The following is a 22,730-nucleotide window of genomic DNA, read 5'->3' as shown; positions in this document are numbered from 1 at the left end:
AAGAAAAACATCCCTCGAGATAGTACATATCAGTAAAATATCAAATTCTAGAGGGGCTGATCAGAAATATAAATTGAATTGTAATGGAAAGGCAATTATGTACCGTGTAAAAAACTTAATAAATCATGAATACCCCTATTATCGTTATCGCTGGAGCGGCAGGTCGCTGAGCCTTGACCAGGGGGGAAGGGACAGGTATTGCGATAAGATAACACCGGAAGTCTATTGTGGGCAGTTACCTTAACAACAACCATGCTTCTAAATTACCAAATATGTTGATGTTTTAAAATAATAATAGTGTGGTCGATATAATACGTATACAGTACCTTACTATTGAATACGGAAGTCATAAATACTATGCAATTGCAATTGATCATAGACAAGGTGAAAGCAACCTTGGGGGAGGGGGGGGGGTTCCTTAATTATATACTTGAAGATATCAGGTGTCCTAACACCTCACAAAAATCTAAATTTGAATGGGTAAAATTCTGTTAAGGTGCAAAGGTTTTGTACAGGCAGTAGGCCTAACATCACCACATGTGTTGGTAATTGGCAAAGTAAATGGCAAATGGTAAAGTAAAGTGAAGTAAAGATGTCTTGTTATACCAGGCGAAGTTAGGGCTAAGAAGCCCTCTCTAACACTTAACCTGGACTAACGGCTTAAAGGTGACTTCCGAACCATCACCAATGGCGGGCAGGCGGGCTGCTTGCAAGGACAGGATCGCTCAGCGGTCATCCATCCAAGAAGCAGCCACGCTCGACGTTGCTTGGTCTGGTTATCTTGCGATAACCGTTGTGTCCACTACACTGCGCCAAACAAAAAAAGGAAAGAAAAAAATACCAGTAGTTAGCTTTTTTAGAAAATTGTTTATTCGGTGGTTTTATCGTTGCCAGAATAGTTATCTATAAGACAAATTTAAAAACATTAGAATGTTATTTCTACCTTTAATTTTTCTAACCTTTTTACCTAAAAATCAAGTGTTCTCCCTTCGATCAAGAGAACCCTATACAACAAGTTTCAAGCCCCTACGTTCTTTTTGTCAAGAGGTATAGATAATTTTAAGAAGGCTTTTTGGATCCTTAATTTGATCGCATCAGAGGGCAGAGTTCTTAATCAATTTGGAACTCCCTTTTTGTACGCTTCTGGAAATCGCCCTTAGAGTGATAGAAGAATTAATTTTTGGATATGTAACAAAATTACCTTCAAACTAATGCATACCGAATCTATTAATCTGTCCTGCCATCCCATGTTTAGATTTGGGAGAGTTAAAAAAGGCTATTTTGTTACAAATTTTCACCTCTTTCATTTGTGTTCTTGCAGGGAATGTACAAAATAGAGTTGCTGTTGAAACAAAGCAGAGATTCCTTTCTTTGTTTAAATTCCATTTTATACCATCTAAGCCATTTTAATTCTGAAGATAAGTAAGACCAAATGAAAAGTTTTTAGTGGAATTAGGTAACAATTTGATCCATGGATGGATCTTGAATGGATAAACCAACTAGGTTCAATATGCAACCTTGGTTGTGATTAGCCACCGTATTCCCAGAAATGTAGATCCATTCCAAGGAACGGTAATTTCTTAAAACCTAGCAATCCGAATTCCATCAATCTAAAACCACGGTTACATTATCGATTAATTGTCACATATTTGGATCAAATGGTCCAGATGATGTGTTATTAAAGATCTTAACTTTAGAGCGTATATGCGAGTATCTATTAAGTGTTTTATAATTCACTGACTTCTAATTGTTCTAGCAAAGAATTATTACTAATCTCAATTATAGAGTTGGTTTTATCACTAAATTTGTCCTTACTTGTCCCTGACCATTCAAGGGGAGGGGGGTTCAGGAAACATGTCTAACAGTAAACAACATCGTCTAGATATCCTACTGTAAAGACGGTTTCAAAAATTTTACCCGAACCACATTTAAAGGAAGATAGCTAATGTTATTCCTTAAAAATGATTAAAATTCTAATCGATATATAATGCAAAATCATGTTAGTTACACCATTTATAACTCGAGAACGGTTGGACCGATTTTAACGATTTTTGTGTTTTTAGATTTGTCTTCGTCAGGAATAGGATAATAAGTATTAAAATATCATACAAGTTTACAGAATTGCGCCCCTCTAGCCTCTAAAAGTTGCGGAAATACCCATAAGAAATGAATTGCAGCAAACATATGTTATTAAGTTAAAGAGCCTGTTCAAATTTAATCAGCTGTTCTTTGTAAACATATATAATGCGACAACAAAAATATATGTTTATATAATTTAATTACCATTTTAAATGTCTTTACATTTATAGTTTGAAAGCATAGAGTAAGCTTAAGAGTAAGGCCATATTTTATTTCAACTGTTTCTGCAATCACTGTTGAGCATAGACTTTACTATCCAGATAATACAGTTCAAATTTTAAGTAAAAATTCACCTTTAACCGCAATATTTATCTAATATAAACCATGCCTGTGCTCGATCAGTAGAGTAATGCAGATATCAAAATTACTATCTTACGTTAGCTACAAATATAAAGAATGTTGTAAAATCCCCTTAGTTGTTTTTAGACCCAAATATGGTTTTCAGAACTACGTGCGTACATATTTTCTTGATCGGGACAACAAAGCAAGCTCAATAATGCCATCGGAAATATGATTCATTCGATCCAGAAGTGCTCATACACGCGCAAAGCTCAAAATAAAAGCCATACGCAATTTCACTTAGCATCTGAAGCTCTTAAACATGAACGCTGTAATAATATACCTATGTACCTAAAAAGGCCTACTTCCGTTCCAGAATTACATTGACCGCTATAAATTATTACCTACATAGTATGTGCGCTAATGAATTCGACTTTTTGACTCCTGATCACGCTGGGGTAATATAGTTCAATTGTGTACAAAAATCATAGAGTATTGGAGAAAAATTCCAGTTATTTCACAGTTGCGTATTGAGATCGTTTTAAAATTGAAATCTTAAAAAATGGATCATGAACTTGGAATATCTTTCACTGCATATCATTTATCTTAGGAGTGTAATAATGACGTTCAAAAGAAACGTGCCTCCTACGTCTCAATTTTTCTGTAGGAAATCGCGTGCGAAGCCGTGGATAACTGCTAGTTCGATATAGAGCTCACAATTATTGTTTAAATGCTCATGATAGTATGTGAGAATGAACAATCAGTAATTGTGAGAAAGCAATTACAGGTACTCAGGAAAAATGGGTGTAAAACGACCAAGAGAAATTGCTGTATACTTCGAACTTTTACGCCACTAGCTCTCTGATTGCTACATCATTCTGATTGCTACAATCGGCTCAGTTGTAGATCGTTACCACCTGGTACTCGCTGGTGCCGCTGATTGCACTGATTGTAGTGACATATCTGTACCGGAAGGAAACCAGGGGCGTATCTAGTCGCTGGATGGGGGGGTGTCGCTTTCCTCGCAGTATAGAGAAGTCCTTATTAAGGATGAAATACAGATCTATTGTTTCAAGAAAGGGTTTCCACAAAAGGCAATGGAAATAATTTAAATTGGTGTATAGTTAGAAATAGGTTTCTACAGTTATTTTTGGCTGAGCGTTAGCGAAGCCTATCGCTTGGGTGCTGGAAAAATTTAATTTCTGTCCGTCTGTTTGCACAATGTCTAAAGAACGAAGTGACCTACAGAACTGATGATGGTGCATGTTACTTTATAGAATTTGGCCGAGCGTTAGCGAAAATTTTCATTGCGTAACCATGATGGTAACGAGAAAATTGCAGAGTATAAATAGTTTTTTTTTTAACGAACCGAGTACAACTATATGATATTTAACATGTAATAATAATAATATCGTTTACTGTGAAAAGACGATATAAACATTGTATCACAACCGTCCTAAATCTAACCTAACCACTCTCGCTGACAAGTGACCCACTCAAACATACATGACCTCATTCAAACTTCTCTCTTACAGTTTACAGGTCCGGCAATACGATTTTGTGAATGTTTGTGCTCTTAATTGTCCCAGAGTTTCATCATAAATTCGTCAACAGAGTAAAATGCCTTTGACACCAAAATGGTTTTCGACTGAGCTTTTAATTTTTTCACTTTTTTTAATACCTTCAGGAAGACTGTTAATTAATCTGGCACCAACTTGTGAAGGGAAATTTCTGAAAGCATTTGTTTGTGTTGTTGGATTCGAAAGTTGTCCCTGCCTCTAGACTCATGATGGTGAACATCCCCGCCTCGAACCAAACCGCACTTTGATCTGGAGTAAAGGATCACCTCAAGAATATAGAGACAAGACAAAGTCAGAACCCCAGCTCCCTAAAAGCATCTCTGCACGACTCTCTGGCTCTCAAACCCAAAATCACTTTCACGGCTCTTTTTTAGAGTCTGAAGACCCGTTCCAACTTGTGTTTTGCACAGCTACCCAGAGTTTAATTCCCCATCTTTAGGCCAAAATAGGCCGTCTTCAATACTCCGATGTAGCAATACTTTGCCAAGTTGCGAAGAGCAAAAATGTAAAATGTAATGAAGCTACAGACTTGAAACTTTGCACGTAACCTCAGTGAAGCCTGTTACACGACAAATGGTCTGGCTACTCCTGCCTTGTTGAGAAATATTTCATGTTGGAGGGTCTTAGAAAAGGCAGTTTAAGAGTTAAAAAGGAGGAAAGGAATTTAAATTGTCAGAATCAAGGACTTATCGAGTCAAATTCTCGATACTATGCGATAGACTAGTTAACCTAGATAAACCAGACTTCACTAGCTTTGTCCTGGTTTGTTAGGAGCTATGCAGAATTGCAACTAATCGATAAAACTGATCGAAGGTGACATTTTGAAATACTCATAAATACATGCACATTCATTACATTAATTAGATTTATAGTTCAGAATCAACACGAACTTGTAAAAGCTTACGAGCAAAAAGTGACTATAAAATGCAACCCCGTAACTGTTAATTAGTTAATTAACCCGTGTGCATTTCTGCCAGCTGTTAGCATGGTACGGGAATCAGCTGACTAATTAAGCGACGCTAAAACGAAGGAAACAAATTAGCCGGCGCGGCATGTAGGTGGTTCATGGGTTGGCGTAGAAAAAACTCGCCTCGCCTTGCCTTTCAACATTTTATACACTGATACGTCACCGACCGGTGTTGTAGTCATATTGAACTTAATTACTATCGTGATCCGACTTTGGTAAACACCATTTATTTTATTGTTTATCTATTTGTATATGTATATTGGTGAGTTTTAAATCGGCGTTGAAATACAATTGGGAAGAAATCATATTTTAATCAAATTCTGGTCGTAATAAGGAGAACAATAGAGAAAAACTTTCTAAAACTGTAATACGAATCGTCAAGTATTTGTAAATAAACACGATTTAATCTCTTGAGGACTACTGACGGATATAACCGTCGACCTATCTAGGGCCTACTAGAGTAAGCAAAATTATCATTTAATTAATTCGAAAATGTATTAAAATATTAAAAAAACACCAAAAGTAATGCTTTGTTTGCACCATGTAGGCGTTTAAAACAATTTTTTTTAGAATTTTGGCAAAGCATGATTATTTTTAAACAAACAAATTCACAATCAGTGCACTCATAAGCAATGTTTTTCTTTTATACTCACTCACAAAAGAAGGGTTTTTTGCGTATACCTCAATAAGATCTCTTTAGTCCAGAAAGTCACTTATTTTATCACAGTATTTACAAAGCGGTCATATTCACTCAGTACAACAACTGAGAATAGCCTATAAAGGAGTTGGCGCAATGAAGGGTAAGAGATTTGGCAGCAAAGCTGCGACTGTATATTCTGTTACTAGGGGCCAGAACCTTACAATAATTATTACATTGAACGTTTCCCAGTCAAAATAGTACGTAAGAACGTCACTACAGAAAGTAAACAGCCGTAATATTGATTGATTGTTTGAACAAGCCAGTGATGGACGGTTTAAACCGTCATTACTTTTTTGGGATCAAACGGCTATAACCGCCAGTACTCTTTTGGGATCAAACGGCTATAACCGCCAGTACTCTTTTGGGAGCAAACGGCTATAACCGCCAGTACTCTTTTGGGAGCAAACGGCTATAACCGCCAGTACTCTTTTGGGAGCAAACGGCTATTTTAAACATTTTAACTCTATTAGACTACGTGTTAGAATAAAAAATAAAATAATTTTATCTAAAAACTAATTGTTTTTGTATACACATATCAGGCTAGTTTTTTTTAACTGTTATCACTCGGGAAACCTTTATATTGCTAGAAAACCCTCATTCTCCGACGGTGTAAAGACGAGAAATAAATTTGTAATGTCTGCAGATTTTGTTTTTGTAAACACCTGACTAAGTCTTCGTTCAAACCTAACGTTGAAGTCACAACATTCTGTGCACAGAAAGCCAGAAGCAAAACACCAGGACTTGTGATAATCCTGTTAAGAATGCAAGATAATCTGTTACAACAATAGAGAGAATCTGTTTGTTACAGTAATAGATCGAGATCAAGAGATAAGGGTTATTAAGGACTGAAGCTAAAAATTAATACATGGGAATTTTATCAATGTTTTAGTTGTACTGCTGAGAACGCTTTTAATCTTTTGTATAATAAATTTAATGAACAATTATAATTTTTTATGATATTGGATTCAAGTTTTTTCAAATTTGGACAATAATTGTCAGTGAAATTTATTGTCAGCTTGTCCCTAAAATATTTTATATTCTTTTTTCAAAATATGCAGTTTAAAAAGATCAGATATAACAGTATTTGATTCAGTTAATGTAAGAGAGACCTAATTTTGCCACAGAGCAGTCAAGGTTTATAGCCTAAATGGAGTACCGCAAGGTTCATTTCTTGTGGTTTCACTCTTCCTCTGCTTTTATCCTACGCACAGGATTAGGGTTAACGACAAGGGCGACACTATTAAAAGCACTCACATAATCTTGCCTACACAAACGAAAGGTTGGGCTGGTTATTGACTGTCAGATGTGGAGGAACTGTTTTCTCTATTGAAATGAGATCAAGAAACTATTAAACCCAATGAATATGAGAGGAGAATGACAAGGTGAATTTAAATATTGTGAATAAGAATGTCACCCAATGAGCTCCACATCTGAACGTTTGCAATACACTGTAAACGATACCTTCACTTTCTTCAAAATAAGTATCATTACTTTTTTCATGAAGATTACCAATTACTATTTACTCGATAAGTATTTAATCAATATTATCTTTATTAAAGTCCTGTTCGCGTATTAGATAGTAATAATGATAATTTATTTCCATCTCTAAAATCATACAATTATTACAGTTTGCAATTATGGAAACTACTAGCTTGCCTTAGCCAGTTATGAACGATAGCAATACAGAACAAAGATTTAAAATCTCAGACTCCACCTTTTGTACATTTCGCAAAACAATATATCGGACTTAGGCGGTATTACTCATGTTTCATAAACAGTAGGCCTACTAGAACATAAATTATGACTAAAGCTATATAAATAAACAATATAAATAATCAAAAACACAAATACACAGTCTACCCAAAAAACATTAAAAAATTATCGAAAAAATCTGATCCGAAATAACAATAATAAATATAAACAAACATAACAATAACAAATAACAAAATCATCTCTTAACACAGCTAAAACTAAATGATTAAAAACAAACATTACAACGTTTTGCAGCCATTATTCATCCAACACTCCTTTATATTACTAAAATAAATAAAAAAAAACTTATGGCCTAGACCTAAACTTAGACGAATCAATATGAATCATATTACAATAATAAAGGAACTATTATGATCTTATAATAATTAACACAATTTTAGAACGGCATTACAAATGTACACATTCTTAATTTGTATTAATTTGTATCATTAGAAGTAATTTTATCAAATTATTAGTATACTTTGTTTTTCAAAACTCACAAAATGTTTATGAATCGTTTTAAGAGTAAGAGACACAGCTCACAGGAAACGAGTGTATTTCACTGTAAAAGGCACGTTGTTAATGGCTCCCTATCCTAGAAAATATAGTTTCGATATTTGGCGAATGATCAGTTGCAATAACCAAATTTTGTATCTATTGACTCCATGCACATGGACATTTTGTCTACGAATTGACTTAACGTAGTACTAGATGGATGCAAGGCATGTTTAAGTGGCGGTGTAAAATGATATGGTATTCCACAAAGTTCCTTGCTGGAACCATTTTTTTTCTTCAGCGTGCTTGAGTGGCGTTGTAAACGGTATGGTATTCCACAAGGTTCCTTGCTGGAACCATCTTTCTTCTTCGCTAGTGAATGCCGCTCTTTAGTACTTTGAAACAATCCCCCATGCATCGGATATTATTAGATGATAGCTGGCATAAAGTATTGATTACGACAACCTTAACCTAATAAATTTTCTATTATTTCTCGTCATTGTTGGCTCACGACTAAAGAACGGATATTGTTAAGTTGCCAGCAGGGTGCCCGACAAACCGGTCCTTATAGAGCTACGAACACTGCACGCTGCGGCCAGACAGCCCACTTGGTCGTTATATGGAGGATACCAGTGACGTCATTCTTCCTCCCGTAGGATCACCTTCCTGAACTGTGCATTTTTGGGCTTTGAAAGGAATTTATTTGCTTACTATTGAGTGCAAAAACAATAAACTCACTCACATCGTATGTAATTTTGTGTAAAGTAGAATTAGCTCTGCTTCATTTTGCGCGTCAATCTTCATTTTTATGAGGAGAACTGAGTTAACTACGATCATAAAATTAGAATGTTACCACCGTGCTTTGAAAATAACAAATCTAGCTTTGAATATCTGTAGGAAATGATTGGCCCTAGAAATTTACACAATTTATTACTAAATTTGAAATAAATAACAAATAAAAATAACACAGATTTTTGAAGGAAGTTAATGTTTAATCTTTGATGGGATCAATATTAGACAGATCGAGACAGGCACATCAAGAATAGTACGATGTTTAAAAGTCCAGGGCCAGACCCTGTAGGCTGCCACACCTCAATAGAAAGTAAGTGCAAGACTTAGTGGTTATTATAGTCTGCGCGATACACTCACTGGCTTCTGACAGATCTGCCCCTGATACACAATTTGTAGAACAATTGGGGTTTTTGACAGTGAGGATGAGTTCTGTACCTCACTTTAAGCAGCCTGGGGTATCACTTTTTGGTCAGATTCAAGAAAGAATTGTATCACAGCCCTTCTCTAAATTCATAAGGTACTTTAAAGTAGTATTCTTGAGACGATTTTTAATTAGGTATTTCTAAAGGACGTCACATTTGTATGCATACATAACTTACAAATTTTGAGTTTAGCTCTTACGTTCAGCATCTGAAATCTGAAATCAACCCTTCCCACCATAGCTGCGTTATGTGTAGAGGGTTCGATTGCTCCACCATGCTTTGGAATCGTTATCGTAGTGCACTCAATTGTGCACCTGATGAGATAATGGGAATCACTCTTCACCAAGATTACGCTACTTTTTTGCAGTCTGGGGTGCCTCTGATGTCGAAACGATGTGGGGGGTTTCGTTTTGAGCTTCTCCGTTCTTCATCACCGACTATTTTTGGATCCCTTCAGACGAACATGTCTCCAGATTTCAGGAGTCAAGTCTGCAACATCATCAGATTTCAGATGATAGTCTAAGACGAATATATGATTTTTAATTATGTATTTCTAAAGAACGTTCCATTTTTAATCTTTCATATATAATACACATACAGTAAAATTGTCTTATTCTCCAGAAAAATTTAGAGTTCAAACATTTATTACATTACAATGATTAAAGTAGTGGGAAATCAGTGTTTTTAAGCTTAATCTTAATGCTAAAACGCAACTATTGTGCAAATTGAAAAATCAAACGATTTATTTACAACTATTAAAGTTATGATGAAAAAGTTGTTAACTTTGGTTGTAAGAAATTATTGTTACTGTAGCTTGCGGTTTAAAGATAAATATAAATAAATATTACTAGTAAACATATCAGTTTCAGTTCGAATGAATTGTTGCGTTTTCATTCGTATGAACCAGAGGCCAATAATGCTTGTTCTATTATATTCGGAATTAAATTTCTTGCAGCACTGTATTAATTACCGTTAGAAAAAGGTACCTACCACATTCTTCATCATAGAGATTAAACTCAGAAAAATTACACTTTGTGGAGCATAATCCAAATAAAATGGAAAACATCAGAGGACCGAGAACAGAGCCCTGAGGTACTCCACTCGTAAGATTTTCCATAAACATTAATACACAATATATATATATATATATATATATATATATATATATATATATATATATATAGGCCAGATTCTAGGAAAAACAAGATATGTATATTATTTTTCAAGCGAACAGTGAGTGACATCCACGCAATCTAATAATTTGCATACTTTATTAATATTAATATTTTGTTGCCGACTGAAACTTTCCTCAGGCTGTTAATGAAGGACAAACACTCCCAGCCAGTCACATACTACCTCACTAAGACAACTTCATAAAAGTAAATAATTATCTACTCAGAAAATTAAATACACTGAGAAATGAGTTTGCAAAAAGGTTAACGAGTTGTGCTGAATTTAAATACAAGGCGGCACCGTTCCAATCAACAGCGGAGATGAGGGGTTGTCAGCATTATCGGCTGAGAATTTGAAAGACTTGATAACAATGACATTACCTACGGGGTTTTCAACTTATAATTAATTATAAAATACTCCAAAACGTTGACACTGAAGTCACCATACAAGGAAAACAGGACAGGACTTTCCTTGTTTGTGTATTAGAATGAAATCAGGATCTTGTTATAAATTCAATTACGTAATATTCGCAGCTGGAACTTCAGTTTAAAAGAAAAATAAATAAAAACAATTTCAGCACTAAAATACATTACATACACACCCACCTATTTTTTTTAAAGACGTTCAGACATAAATAATACTGATTTTATTAGAGTTAAAATATGCTTAATTCTTTTTTTCAGTTTTTTATTTACCACTATCAGTCATTAATATTAATATTTTTTTTACTCTTGTTATTCATTTATAGTTTATTTTTCATTGTTGTTAATAATTTTATAGTTTACTTGCACTGTTATTATTTATCTTTTTTGTTTCTCCATATGGTGTCACATCTTTTACAGTAGTGTATTTAAGTTAATACTATCACTAATTTTTATTATAATTTATACATTCTTATTATATTAATTATACGTTAATTATGCCTAGATTTGATTTAGAGTCCAGTTGCATGTTTGGTTTGGCCCTTTTCTTTAAGTATTATTTAATCATCTATCATACGTTTATAAATGTAAATTGGTTTTTGACCGTTGAAAGGAAATAAATAAATAAATTCTTCAATAATTCAATAACTTCACTCCCCTGTCATAATAAAATACTGTACAATTTCATCGTTATTTATACATCCTGAAACATATAATTTCCTTCAACTATGCTGCCCCAAAATGTCAAAGGAAACTTATTTTGAGTATTCAAGGATAACTAATTGGTTTGAATTTTTTACTGGTGCTCTATGTATAATAAACAAGATAATATCACTGTCATAACTATTTCCAGCACGCTAGACAGATATTATTTTATTTTATTAATACAAATGCGGAATTCTGGAATTAGTATTTTATAGTTAGTAGTATTTTTTGATAAAAATAAATGTCTCTATGTATTATTCTGAAAAGTAAGCAATTTTCATGTCAAAATTTGTCTAAACCTGCCCTCTCTTAGATTGTGTGTGATATAGGATCAAGCATTTAAAGACACAAAAATCCAAACATTCAACCTTAATTCTTCAAAAACGGTTGCATTTTAAATATTAATAGGATTTATTCGTTTCAAAACCATTGCACTGTCAACGAGTGATGATTTCTTTCTCACAGATAGCAGCACTGATGACAACCTGGATTCGGATGACGGGGTGATGAGGCGGCTCTAAAACCGACCAAACGGTTTCCGTTCGACCCAGACTGAAAGTGGTGTCGTTAAGAGAGGAGTGATTGATTCACGTCTCAATAAACCACGGAGTGGCAGACGTTACGGACGCTCGAAGCGCTATAAAGTGGAAATGCGGGAGGTATCGTGCGCGCACTCTCCACGAATCGTGCACGTGTGGGTCTCACATTCCCCATTTTTGTTCACTGGTAATGCTTTCTTCTGAGAAATGATAGAGAAAGAAGATAGCATCACAGTGTCGAAAAGTTGGCAGCCTGTGACGAAGATATCGCATTCGTTACGGATCACATCGTTGATTGGTTAACCTTCAGCCAATCACGATAAAGCTCCGCCCCTTTCAACTCACCTGTACAGCGGAATTGTATTATTTACAGTTTCGGTTTAATTAGACTTACTACAGCGAGGTCGAGATATTTCATAAATTTAATTGTGTAAACGATGTTCGAACCGGTAGGTACACTTAGAAGTTATCCACATTCAGTTTTCACCATGCAATGAAAAAAAGATTTGTTTGGATTGTTACTTAGTGCAAATTAAAACTTCAGATAGAAACTTCTGTTCAGTGTGTAACGGTTTGACATCTCTCTTAACGATTTAACAAGTAGGTTCCTTGCTATCACAGATAAAAGTGATGGGATTTGAATTCTTAATCTAGCCCTGCAAACTTGCATGAGCCATCTTTCTACAATCAGATTTTGAAGATGATTAGAGCTACGCCATCTTTCAACAATAAGTCTTTTAAGTAATCAGGACTACACTATCTTTCTCCAATCAGAGTCTATGTGATCACAGGACTATGCCATCAGATTTCGAAGGCGATAAGGGCTTCGCCTTCTTTCTGCAATCAAATTTTTAAGGACTACATCACCTTTCTTCAATGAGATTCTAAGTGGTCATGACTATATTATCTACCTGGCATCAGATTTCGAAGGTGATAAGTTCTACGCCCTGTATCTATAATCAGAGTTTGTAGATAAGAACTACGCTATATTTCTATCATCAGATTTTTAAGTAATCAGGACTACACCGTCTTCCTCCAATCATATTCTACGTGATCAGGACTATGGCATCTATCTATCATCAGACTTTGAAGGCGATAAGGACAACGCCGTCTTACTGCAATCCGATTTTAGGTGATCGACACTACGCCACCTTAAGATAACGTAACTCCAAGCACCGTCTGATCTGTCAGATCAACAGGGCCACGAAAGCCAGAACCACCCACACTTATGCAAGTTGACGCAGTTGTGCAAGAGGCGCCGAGCTGTGCCGAAGTGTCAATGTGGGTTAGGCCAAGACAACATATGCGCCGTATAAGGTACAAGATCGCCTTGGCTGAAATGCAGCGACGACTCTCCTCCGACTGCCTCGGTCCAGATCCGGACTGGTCCCTCCTTGTATCTCCAATTGTGACCGGCGACCTTCCCGGTAACTAGGTCTGTCATACACTCAACACTGTGGAAACTTTGGGGTCGTAGTGCACTCAATTGTGCACTTGATGAGACAATGAGGACACCTCCTTTTCATCTAGATTACACTGATACTTTAATCTGGGTGGCACTGATGTCGAAACTATGCAAAGAGTTCGTTTTGACCTTCTCCCTCGCCAATATTGTTGGATCTATTCAGACGGACTTGGACTCCACATTCCAAGAGTCAAGTTTGGGACGTGAGGTGGAATAGACCTGAACTCAACTTTAGAACAGTAGAAACTGTTGAATCTGGACATGTTATGAGTCTCGTGATGGTTTGTCATCGTACAAACAGTACCGGTAATGGATTTGGCTTATTGTGTACCAAATCCAACATCCAGTAAGGGAATTGTTTTCCCGACTCATTCATTCCACGGATCCACCAAGAAAATTATTTTATCGACTCGTTCTCTCCACGGATCCAGCAAGAAAATTATTTCTCCCGGATCCGTTTTTCTCAACTCATTCTCTACACGGATCCAGCAAGGAAATGATTTTCTCGACTCATTCTTCTCCACGGATCCAGCAAGGAAATGGTTTTTTCTCGACTAATTCTCTCCATGGATCCAGCAAGGAAATGGTTTTCCTCGACTCACTCTCTCCACGGATCCAGCAAGGAAATTATTTTCTCGACTCATTCTCTCCACGGATCCAGCAAGGAAATGGTTTTCTCGACTCATTCTCTCCACGGATCCAGCAAGGAAATGATTTTCTCGACTCATTCTCTCCACGAATCCAGCAAGGAAATGATTTTCTCGACTCATTATCTCCACGGATCCAGCAAGGAAATCATTTTCCCGACTAATTCTCTCCACGAATCCAGCAAGGAAATGGTTTCCTCGACTCATTCTCTCCACGGATCCAGCAAGGAAATGATTTTCTCGACTCATTCTCTCCACGGATCCAGCAAGGAAATGGTTTCCTCGACTCATCCTCTCCACGGATACAGCAAGGAAATGATTTTCTCGACTCATCCTCTCCACGGATGCAGCAGCAACAAATGGTCTACCTGTCAGTAAATGCATTGGTACTTTATGAGGTGAACTAAAGCGAAAAATTAAATTAAAAGTTACGCTAAAATGATACATTTTTGTTCTTAACTTAAAACTTATTTTTCAAGAAAATAAGTAGCTAATCACATTAATGAACGTCATTGTAAGTTTTCTCTAAATTGTTGTTCATATTTGGCTTCGTCGACCAAACCCTTTGAATATAGTTTCGTTGTTGTAACGCATGAAACATTGCCATTACACGTTTGAGTATTTCAATGTCAAGTGATTATAATAATAATGTCTTTATTACCAAGCGTTCTTCAAAGGCAGACACTTGGTTTTCAAGGACAAACTACGTTAATTTACTACCAACTTACCCATAAATACGAGTATATTTATAATTACGTAACATTTTAAAAAAGATTAGAACATTTTTTTACATTTATTTAGGTTTATTGTGGACAACTTTCTTTCGGATTGGACGGCAACAGATTATAACCAAGGGGTGCAAAATAAGAAAAAGTCTTCGTTCCCAAATCAAATCAAATAAAAAATTCTTTATTTGTAATTTCATGGAGAAATACAATGGCGTCATGGTAGTAAAGTCATATTTTATATAAATATACAAAAGTGATTTTTAATTTTACAAATTTTGATGTTGTTGTTTTAAGTCAGTGCATTCTTTGATCGAGTAAAAGGACCACTACCAGGAGCCATTCTTGAAGTTTCCTCTTAAAATGTTTTTGTCTGGAGATCTTCTTCAAGTAGTCAGGAAGGCAGTTAAATAATTTTGGTCCCATGTAGCTTGGCTTCTCTTCATATAGGCTGAGACGGTGGTTTGGCAAAATGAAATTGTTTCCATGCCTGGTGTTGTAATAATGGAGCTGTCCTGTTCTTGTTAGATTTTGATTAGTAGTGTAAAGGATAACTTCCTGGATGTAGAGGGATACTGATGTGAGTATCTTTAGTTCTTTAAATGTACTTCTGCAGGAATCAAGTGGATTGAGGTTGGCTAAGATCCTAATCGCTTTTTTTAATTACCAGGATACGTTGCACATTTTTTGCTGAGGAGTTGCCCCAGACTGTTATGCCATATCGGAGATGAGCCTCAAAAAGTGTGAAATAGGCAATTCTAGTTATCTCCTGAGTATTGGTAGCCTTTAGTCTTTTAAGGACATAGATGCAGGAGTTAAATTTTGAACAAAGTTGATCAATATGTTGTGTCCAGGTGATTTTGTCATCAATAGTTACTCCCAAGTATTTAGCTTTATTATCAAGGTCAACTTTTGGGAGTCCTGTCAATTCAACTGTTCTTCTTTCAAAGTTTAGTTGGAAGCTGAAGCTACCTAGTGATGTTCTGCGTTCACTTACGTAACTTCCATGATTTAACTTACGACTTAAATAATGTGACCCTTGTGTCATAAATGCATTGTGATGTCAGTAATGCACCATTCCTTATATTCATGCGAATACTGAAAATAATTCTCCAAAAGAAAGAATTGATTTTTAATATAGACCTGATAAAAATTGGGCCAGTGTAGTAGTTCTTTCCACCAATGTTCTAGAAAGTTCCAGAATGATCTAATTTGGCTGAAATGAAGATACAGTATTGCGAAACAATATTCATTGGAATAAGACAAAGTATTGCGTAACAAAGTTCATGGGAATTATTCAATTCAGCTTAAATTCAAATGATGCTTATTCGAATATCACTCACTCTTAACATACCTTAAATCAACTTTCAGAGCGTTGAGTATTTTGTAAATTCTGCAACTCTGCTCTTCTAGTGAAGAAGAGAACAAATTGGTCTCAGATATTGATGACCAGAACACATGTCAGCAAGGCAATTTTAGAAGATGAGCTTCTTCACGAGAAAGGCAACTTGAATAGCTCACAACTCACGCGTTGCGGAAGAGAATGGGCGGTCATATACTGGGCAGCTTCCAAAATTGTGAGAAAATGGGGTTCTGCTGACAGTAGACAATCAGCGTGGAGTTATGGGTGATAAAATGGGACGTGAATCAATAAAGAACATCTGGAACCGACATGGAGTAGGACTGCTACGTCATCGGAAGCGCCTACACATCCAGTAGGAGTAGGCTGCGTGCGCATGCGTAGTGGAACGGGGAATCCTCTTAACCTACTTTGCTCCTATGAACTCTACAATAGTGACATCTCGATACTCGACCATAGAGTAAAAATATTATGATTTCATTTCTCTATGTTCAAGGTGGTTCAAATTCCTGATACAATGCGGTTTGACCACAACCTCTTGTAAATGATGGAGTCTATTGGTTTCTTTGGTTAAGATTTAAAGCCTTTGTTATATTATGGGTTATAAATGTTTACAATCGTTAGACGATGTCTGAATAAAATTTAATCTTAATTATTACAATTGTATTGTTTCTAAAACTCTTTATACTTGTGAAAAAAATACTCTTGAAAACTACCAGAAACATTTTTCAATAAAAAAACTAACAATGAAAATTTACATCTGATTTATATTGAAAAGATCCGAAAAAAGCTAGAATCTTTACCGTCATAATAACAAGCAATTATTCCTTACATCATTCTTGAACGCGTATTACCGAGAATGTTTATCATAATTACTACCAAAGTCTACTCGGTCTTTCTTACCATACGATTCTTACGACTTGTACCTTCTTCTTCTATAGTCTCAAAATCAATCAAAGAATATTTCAGTAATCAAATTAGTCTTCAATAAAACAATTCTTAAAACATGACTTTAAAGACTGAAAATAACTTTTTACACAAAGCCTTTCAAGGAAAGTTTAAATTTAAAACCGTAGGTTAGTATTGCGTGACGTGCGACGATTATTCCATTAAAGGTGTGAAAAGTGTTGCCCGCATATGTTATACTGCAGGTAAATTGTTAGGACAGTAATGCAGCCGGCAAATCAAATCATTCTTTTTTTATTTCTGTGCCAATAATTAAATCGTATGGCAAACGTCAATTAATAAGGATACTCTAAAATTTCAATCATTCATACTACAATACACATTCATTCATACAATCTTTACAATCTCGCCTCTTCCATTCATCGCCAATGCAACCCACTTCGAACAGCGGGGTCGGTCTTCTAAGTTCTAATTGGGCGGCCTCCCAGTTGAAAGCCAAAAACTCACCTGCATTATAGAATACTTGTGACACCAAGAAGCGTTTTTGTATTCATTGTTTAAGGCGAGTCTTTAATGCCTTAGGCGTTGGAGCATATTTATTTGAATTGGGCAGTCTGTAGAGGAAATGCACACCCGCTTGCGAGGGTAGGCGTTCATAAACGACCGTTCTGTGTCTCCTAGTTCGGTAGTTTGCTCTCCCACGTGTCTCATACATGTGTATGTCTCGGCCTCTGGTTAAGGCACATTTACTCATACAAAACAAAGTTGCTTCCAATATGTAGAGACATGGCAGAGTCAACAGCTGCAATTTCTTGAAAGCTTGCCTGCACGACTCTCTGAATTTGATTTTGCGATGATTCGAATCGCTTTTTTAAGTCTGAATGCTCTTTGGAACTGAGTGTTTGCGCAAGTTCTTCCACAAAACAAGTATCTAACAATCGGCTGTTCTTACACGCAGTTAAATGCTACTCTATGGGGGATACAGTTTACTTTACAAATATAAAATAAATCCCACAAGGTTTTCACTCACTACCTAACATTTTTCGCATCTGGACACACTAGTACAGCACATAGGAAATACCTAATGTTTTAATTCAGTTTTGATAAGTATTACAGAAAATACTGTAAGCATTGGACTTAAGTTTAACCAAATTCCATATTCATTGTTTCACACTTTAAGAAGTAAAAACGTATTCACACATTTCTAAAGAATAAAATTTGATGATTGGGACGAGATCCAAATAATTCCAGCTCCTATCTATTTTGGGTTTGGAAAATATTTTGCTATGTTAAATTTGCAGATAACTTCACTGAGTACAGAAAAAGTATAAGTGTTTCACTACACAAGTAATTACAGACATTCTAAAGAGGACATTTAGAAAATTATGTAATCAGGCACAAATAGAAACGGCTGAAGGTAAAAGTACATTCGACTTCCAAATGACTGTAAGTCGTCGTGGAGTGATATATAAATTTTCTATTTTCTCATAAAGAAAAGGGTTGTCTGAAAGGCCTATAAATTTAACACAAAACCAATTCCCGAACTCAAATCGATTGCACCATCTTAAGAAGTCTGATAAAAACTCGTATTTTTGTAAAATTCCGCAATTGTTTGAGGTGTTAGAAATTATAATAGCATTTGTAAATGTTATGAATTACAAATTATCAAATTAATTTCACTGATAAATATATAGAAAGACCTAAACCAATCTTGGAAATTGTAGACCAATTTAAGAATAAACTCATTTTATTTTGTATGAAAAGAAAAAAAGGGTCTTGATATACTTACTTCATGTAATCGTCTATTTTATAACATCTATTCAATGATTCATAGCAAATCCTCTGCTTAGAGTAATATGTACTATTTGATACCTTGAAATGACCTTCGCAAATTTCCAATTTCCCTCAGTTATCTCACATCGGACCACCCATCCCTCTGAGAGATCCCGGTGGACAAGACGACTTGCCGGAGACCGAGTGGGCACCGACTCCAAGGATATCACCATCCTACGTGGTCCTGGCACTTGGGCGACGTTATCGGCAGTTGCTTTGAAGTGCAATTCCAAGTGACATTTAAGGATCTGCCTTGTTCCCTGGCGGACGTCGGATCGACCAGGACAGAACACATTACGCTGAGCCACTCTGGAGATATAACGACGTGCAACCCTATCAGGAGGTCTGCAGCGGTCTTCAGCGCGGGCTGCCTTGACGTTGGAGAAGACGGTGGAGATAAGATCTCCGGTGTAACCTACACCTATAATCAATTAATGACGAGGCCGGGTGGGAGTGCAGTGGGCGGCATGTAGGATACCACACTGTGGACTGTCCACTGTATCCCACAGTGGTCTGGTGGGGATACAAACACCACAGTTGATAGCTGCTTGATCCGTCCTCCCTGACACAAGATGACCATAAGGCGAAGGTGAAGGTTAGGATTGGTGCATGTAATTTGCGTCCAATCACATCTTTCTGGTGAACATTTTTTATATAACTCCATAATCCAAAGTTATGAAGTACCGTATCACTTGATGGACTCGAAAGATCGTCTGTACGTCTGTTTGTGCGCACGGTATCTCAAAGAAAATTTACATATTGGCTTGAAAATTTGCATGAGGCTTCGTCTATATATAGGCAATACTGTGTTCGATGATGGTTCATGTCGCTCCATGGAATTTGGCTGAGCGTTAGCGAACATTTTTACATTGGTGTCTTGAGTGGTGACGTGATAGTAACGAGGAAACCACAGAGGAAATAAGCGTTTAAATAAACTGAGTGAAATCATACGACATTTTGACATGTGATATAATACCTAAAGACTTGAAATTTTGCATGCAGCCTTTGCGAAACCTGTTAAGCGACGCGGGGAGTGGCGTACTCTTACATATTTTAGTTAAAAGCTTGGATTTTTATACGCATAGTGTTCAGGAGGTTAGTAAAGCTACAAAAATACCGGTACAAAAATCCTCTCTGGGTAACTCTATAATCACTGTCATCAGATATTATTTCCCTTTGGAAATTGCCATTAACCATTACGACAGAAATTTTAGATTAAACTGAAAAAAAACTAACTTAATTGCAGCACATGAAGTGTTGCGACAGGTTTACGTCTATTACGGGTAGAACATCTCTTGGCCAGGCTTTTATACTACTTACGTAACCATTGTACTTCTTATGTAACAGTAATGAAAAATGTATTCGCCATTCGTTACGATAAAACTCAACAGCTCTAAATGTTATACGTATAAGATACGTAGAGAGGAAACCTTATAGGTAACCAATCCTATTTTATAGGAGGGGAGTTTTTGGCACGTTTCACTAAAAAACATAGAACAATTAGCGACTCTATAGTACCACACTTCAATATCTCTCGTAATAAGGTTTATATGTGCAATCATTGCTAATTATTAATTCCACCAATATCGAACCACAATAATTTAGACGTAGATTTTGTACATACATTTTTTACCACTAATATTACTGAATAGCGCCATTCTAGCGTAATACCACATAAGTAACATGTGTAACCTTGATAAGGAGCCATACCAGTATCAAAAGGTCTATGAGAACATCCACAAGACAGATCAGTACTGTAAACCTAGAAGTTGCTCAATTTGTTGTAAAGTTCCAAAGAAGAAACGTTCTCATACTCGTTTCTGTTATTTTTTTCTCTTTTTTAACAGAAAAGTGGTAATGTGTTTTATAAACGATAAGTTTAGCCTATTATGTGGTTTGCTTCTTGTCTGAGTGGAGGGTCTGAAATGACAAGAATTGACTGTCATTTTCGGATTTATGTTTAGAGCAGTAGGAGTTCCTCAGGGCTCTTGCTTAGGACCTATTCTGTTTATTTTTTTATTTAATCCAATTCTTTATTTAGCATATTGAAGTTTTTTCATTGCGTGCTTGTACAGACTGTTCCATATTCTGCTAAAACATCCAATGATTTACCGACGGTGAGTAAATTACAGATCTAACACGTTCTTGAAAGTAGTGCCGAAAAGTGTGGATAGAGTTTATTCATTCCAAAACACTTTTCTACTATCAGAATTCTAATTTGACTAAAAAATATATCGAAGAATAGTACAGAATTGTTTAACTGTGCTGTGTATACTAAACATTTTAGGACTCAACTTTGATTCACGATGATTTATAGGCAAGTTATCAGCAAATTGAGGATAGTGTTATACACCGAAATAGATTCTTACAGAGAATTCTAAGATTTCTGTTTAGAGCAGTTGGAGTTCCCCAGGGCTCTTGCTTAGGACCTATTCTGTTTATTTTTTATGTAATCCACTGGTTTATTTAACAAATTGAAGTTTCTTCATTGCTTGCTTGTGCAAACTTTTCCATATTCTGCTGGTAACCATATTTCAAGGCAAGGAAAACATCCAATGATTTACTGACGGTGAGTAAATAACAGAACTAACACGTTCTTGAAAGTAGTGCAGAAAAGTGTGGATTGAGTTTATTCATTCCAAAACTCTTTTATACTATCAGAATTCTAATTTGACTATAAAAGACATCGAAGAATGGTACAGACTTATTGAACTGTGATATAATAAACATTTTAGGACCGAACTTTGAGTTATAGGCGAGCTATTAGCAAATTGAGGATTGTGTTATACACTGGAATAGATTCTTACGTAGGTTTCTAAGCTTTTAGTTTTCAACTGTTTAGAGTGAAATGATACGTTGTTATGAATGGGATAGTGAATTACTTTGATGTTGTTCTATTTTGTTTTCATGTATTTTATAAATCGTCACGGAAGTTTCCTTTGGACATTGTGACGGCAGAGAAGCCCGCATCAAGTCCCTCATTGATGGACAATATTCAGAACCAACTTGGCCTACTTCCAGGACTTCCATCTTCAGCGTATCGGCGCGGTGCAGCTGGGCGTGGATGTTACCCTTGACCTTCCATCTGTCTTGGAGATGGAGGCTCTCCAGGGAATTCGGCCCAAGCTCTCCTGCCAAGATCGAGCGAGCTATTTTAGAAGTGGGCGTCGGATTATCGATCGATGTAAAGAAATAGAATAGAAATAGAAATATCGTCTATTGCACTTTCATTAGTTCTTAATGGGAGTCTGTTTATCATATATTTGTACCGAGTGTCCCACGAAGAGGTTTAAACGTTTGATTTTATATTACTTGCCCATTTATGCACCGACCATTTTCAAACTCTACGCAATTCATTAAATAGATTTTATGAATATTCTGTGAAAATTTAAGTTCTCTAGAAATTTGTTGAAACAAAGTGGTGGAAATTTCAAAAACTACACTCTAAAAACAGTATTTTGGTTGAGTAAAATTATTTATTGTCATATTCTCGAGAAATAAAGCATTTCAATCAGAAAATTAGAACATAGCCTATTAAAAAGCCTACAATTACAGTCCACAATTATTCGATCTGTAATCGGTTGAAAGATCACCGGATCCAGTTCAGTCTGCAAGGGTCAGGAATGCAAGTGAGCCCACTGTTGGTCAGAGTCCCGTCTGGTGCAAGGTTGGATAATTGGTCGCTGGGTTGGAGGCTGCGAGTGCACGAAAGATCACCGGATCCAGTTCAGTCTGCACGGGTCAGTAATGCAAGTGTGCCCACTGTTGGTCAGAGTCCCGTCTGGTGCAAGGTTGGATAATTGGTCGTTGGGTTGGAGGCTGCGAGTGC

At 36.2% G+C, this 22,730-nt stretch overlaps 1 protein-coding gene across 1 annotated transcript in view; it reads right to left on the bottom strand.

Moving 5' to 3' along the window:
- The window catches only part of LOC124367914, a 114,833-nt gene that overhangs the window by 49,687 nt on the left and 42,416 nt on the right, over window positions 1-22,730 (bottom strand). The gene's annotated exons all lie outside the window — the stretch shown is intronic.

The sequence above is a fragment of the Homalodisca vitripennis genome, chromosome 8 (assembly GCF_021130785.1).
Source record: "Homalodisca vitripennis isolate AUS2020 chromosome 8, UT_GWSS_2.1, whole genome shotgun sequence".
Taxonomy (NCBI): Eukaryota; Metazoa; Arthropoda; class Insecta; order Hemiptera; family Cicadellidae; genus Homalodisca; species Homalodisca vitripennis.
Note: the sequence above shows the minus strand (reverse complement) of the source record. Positions and strands in the feature narration are given on the sequence as shown.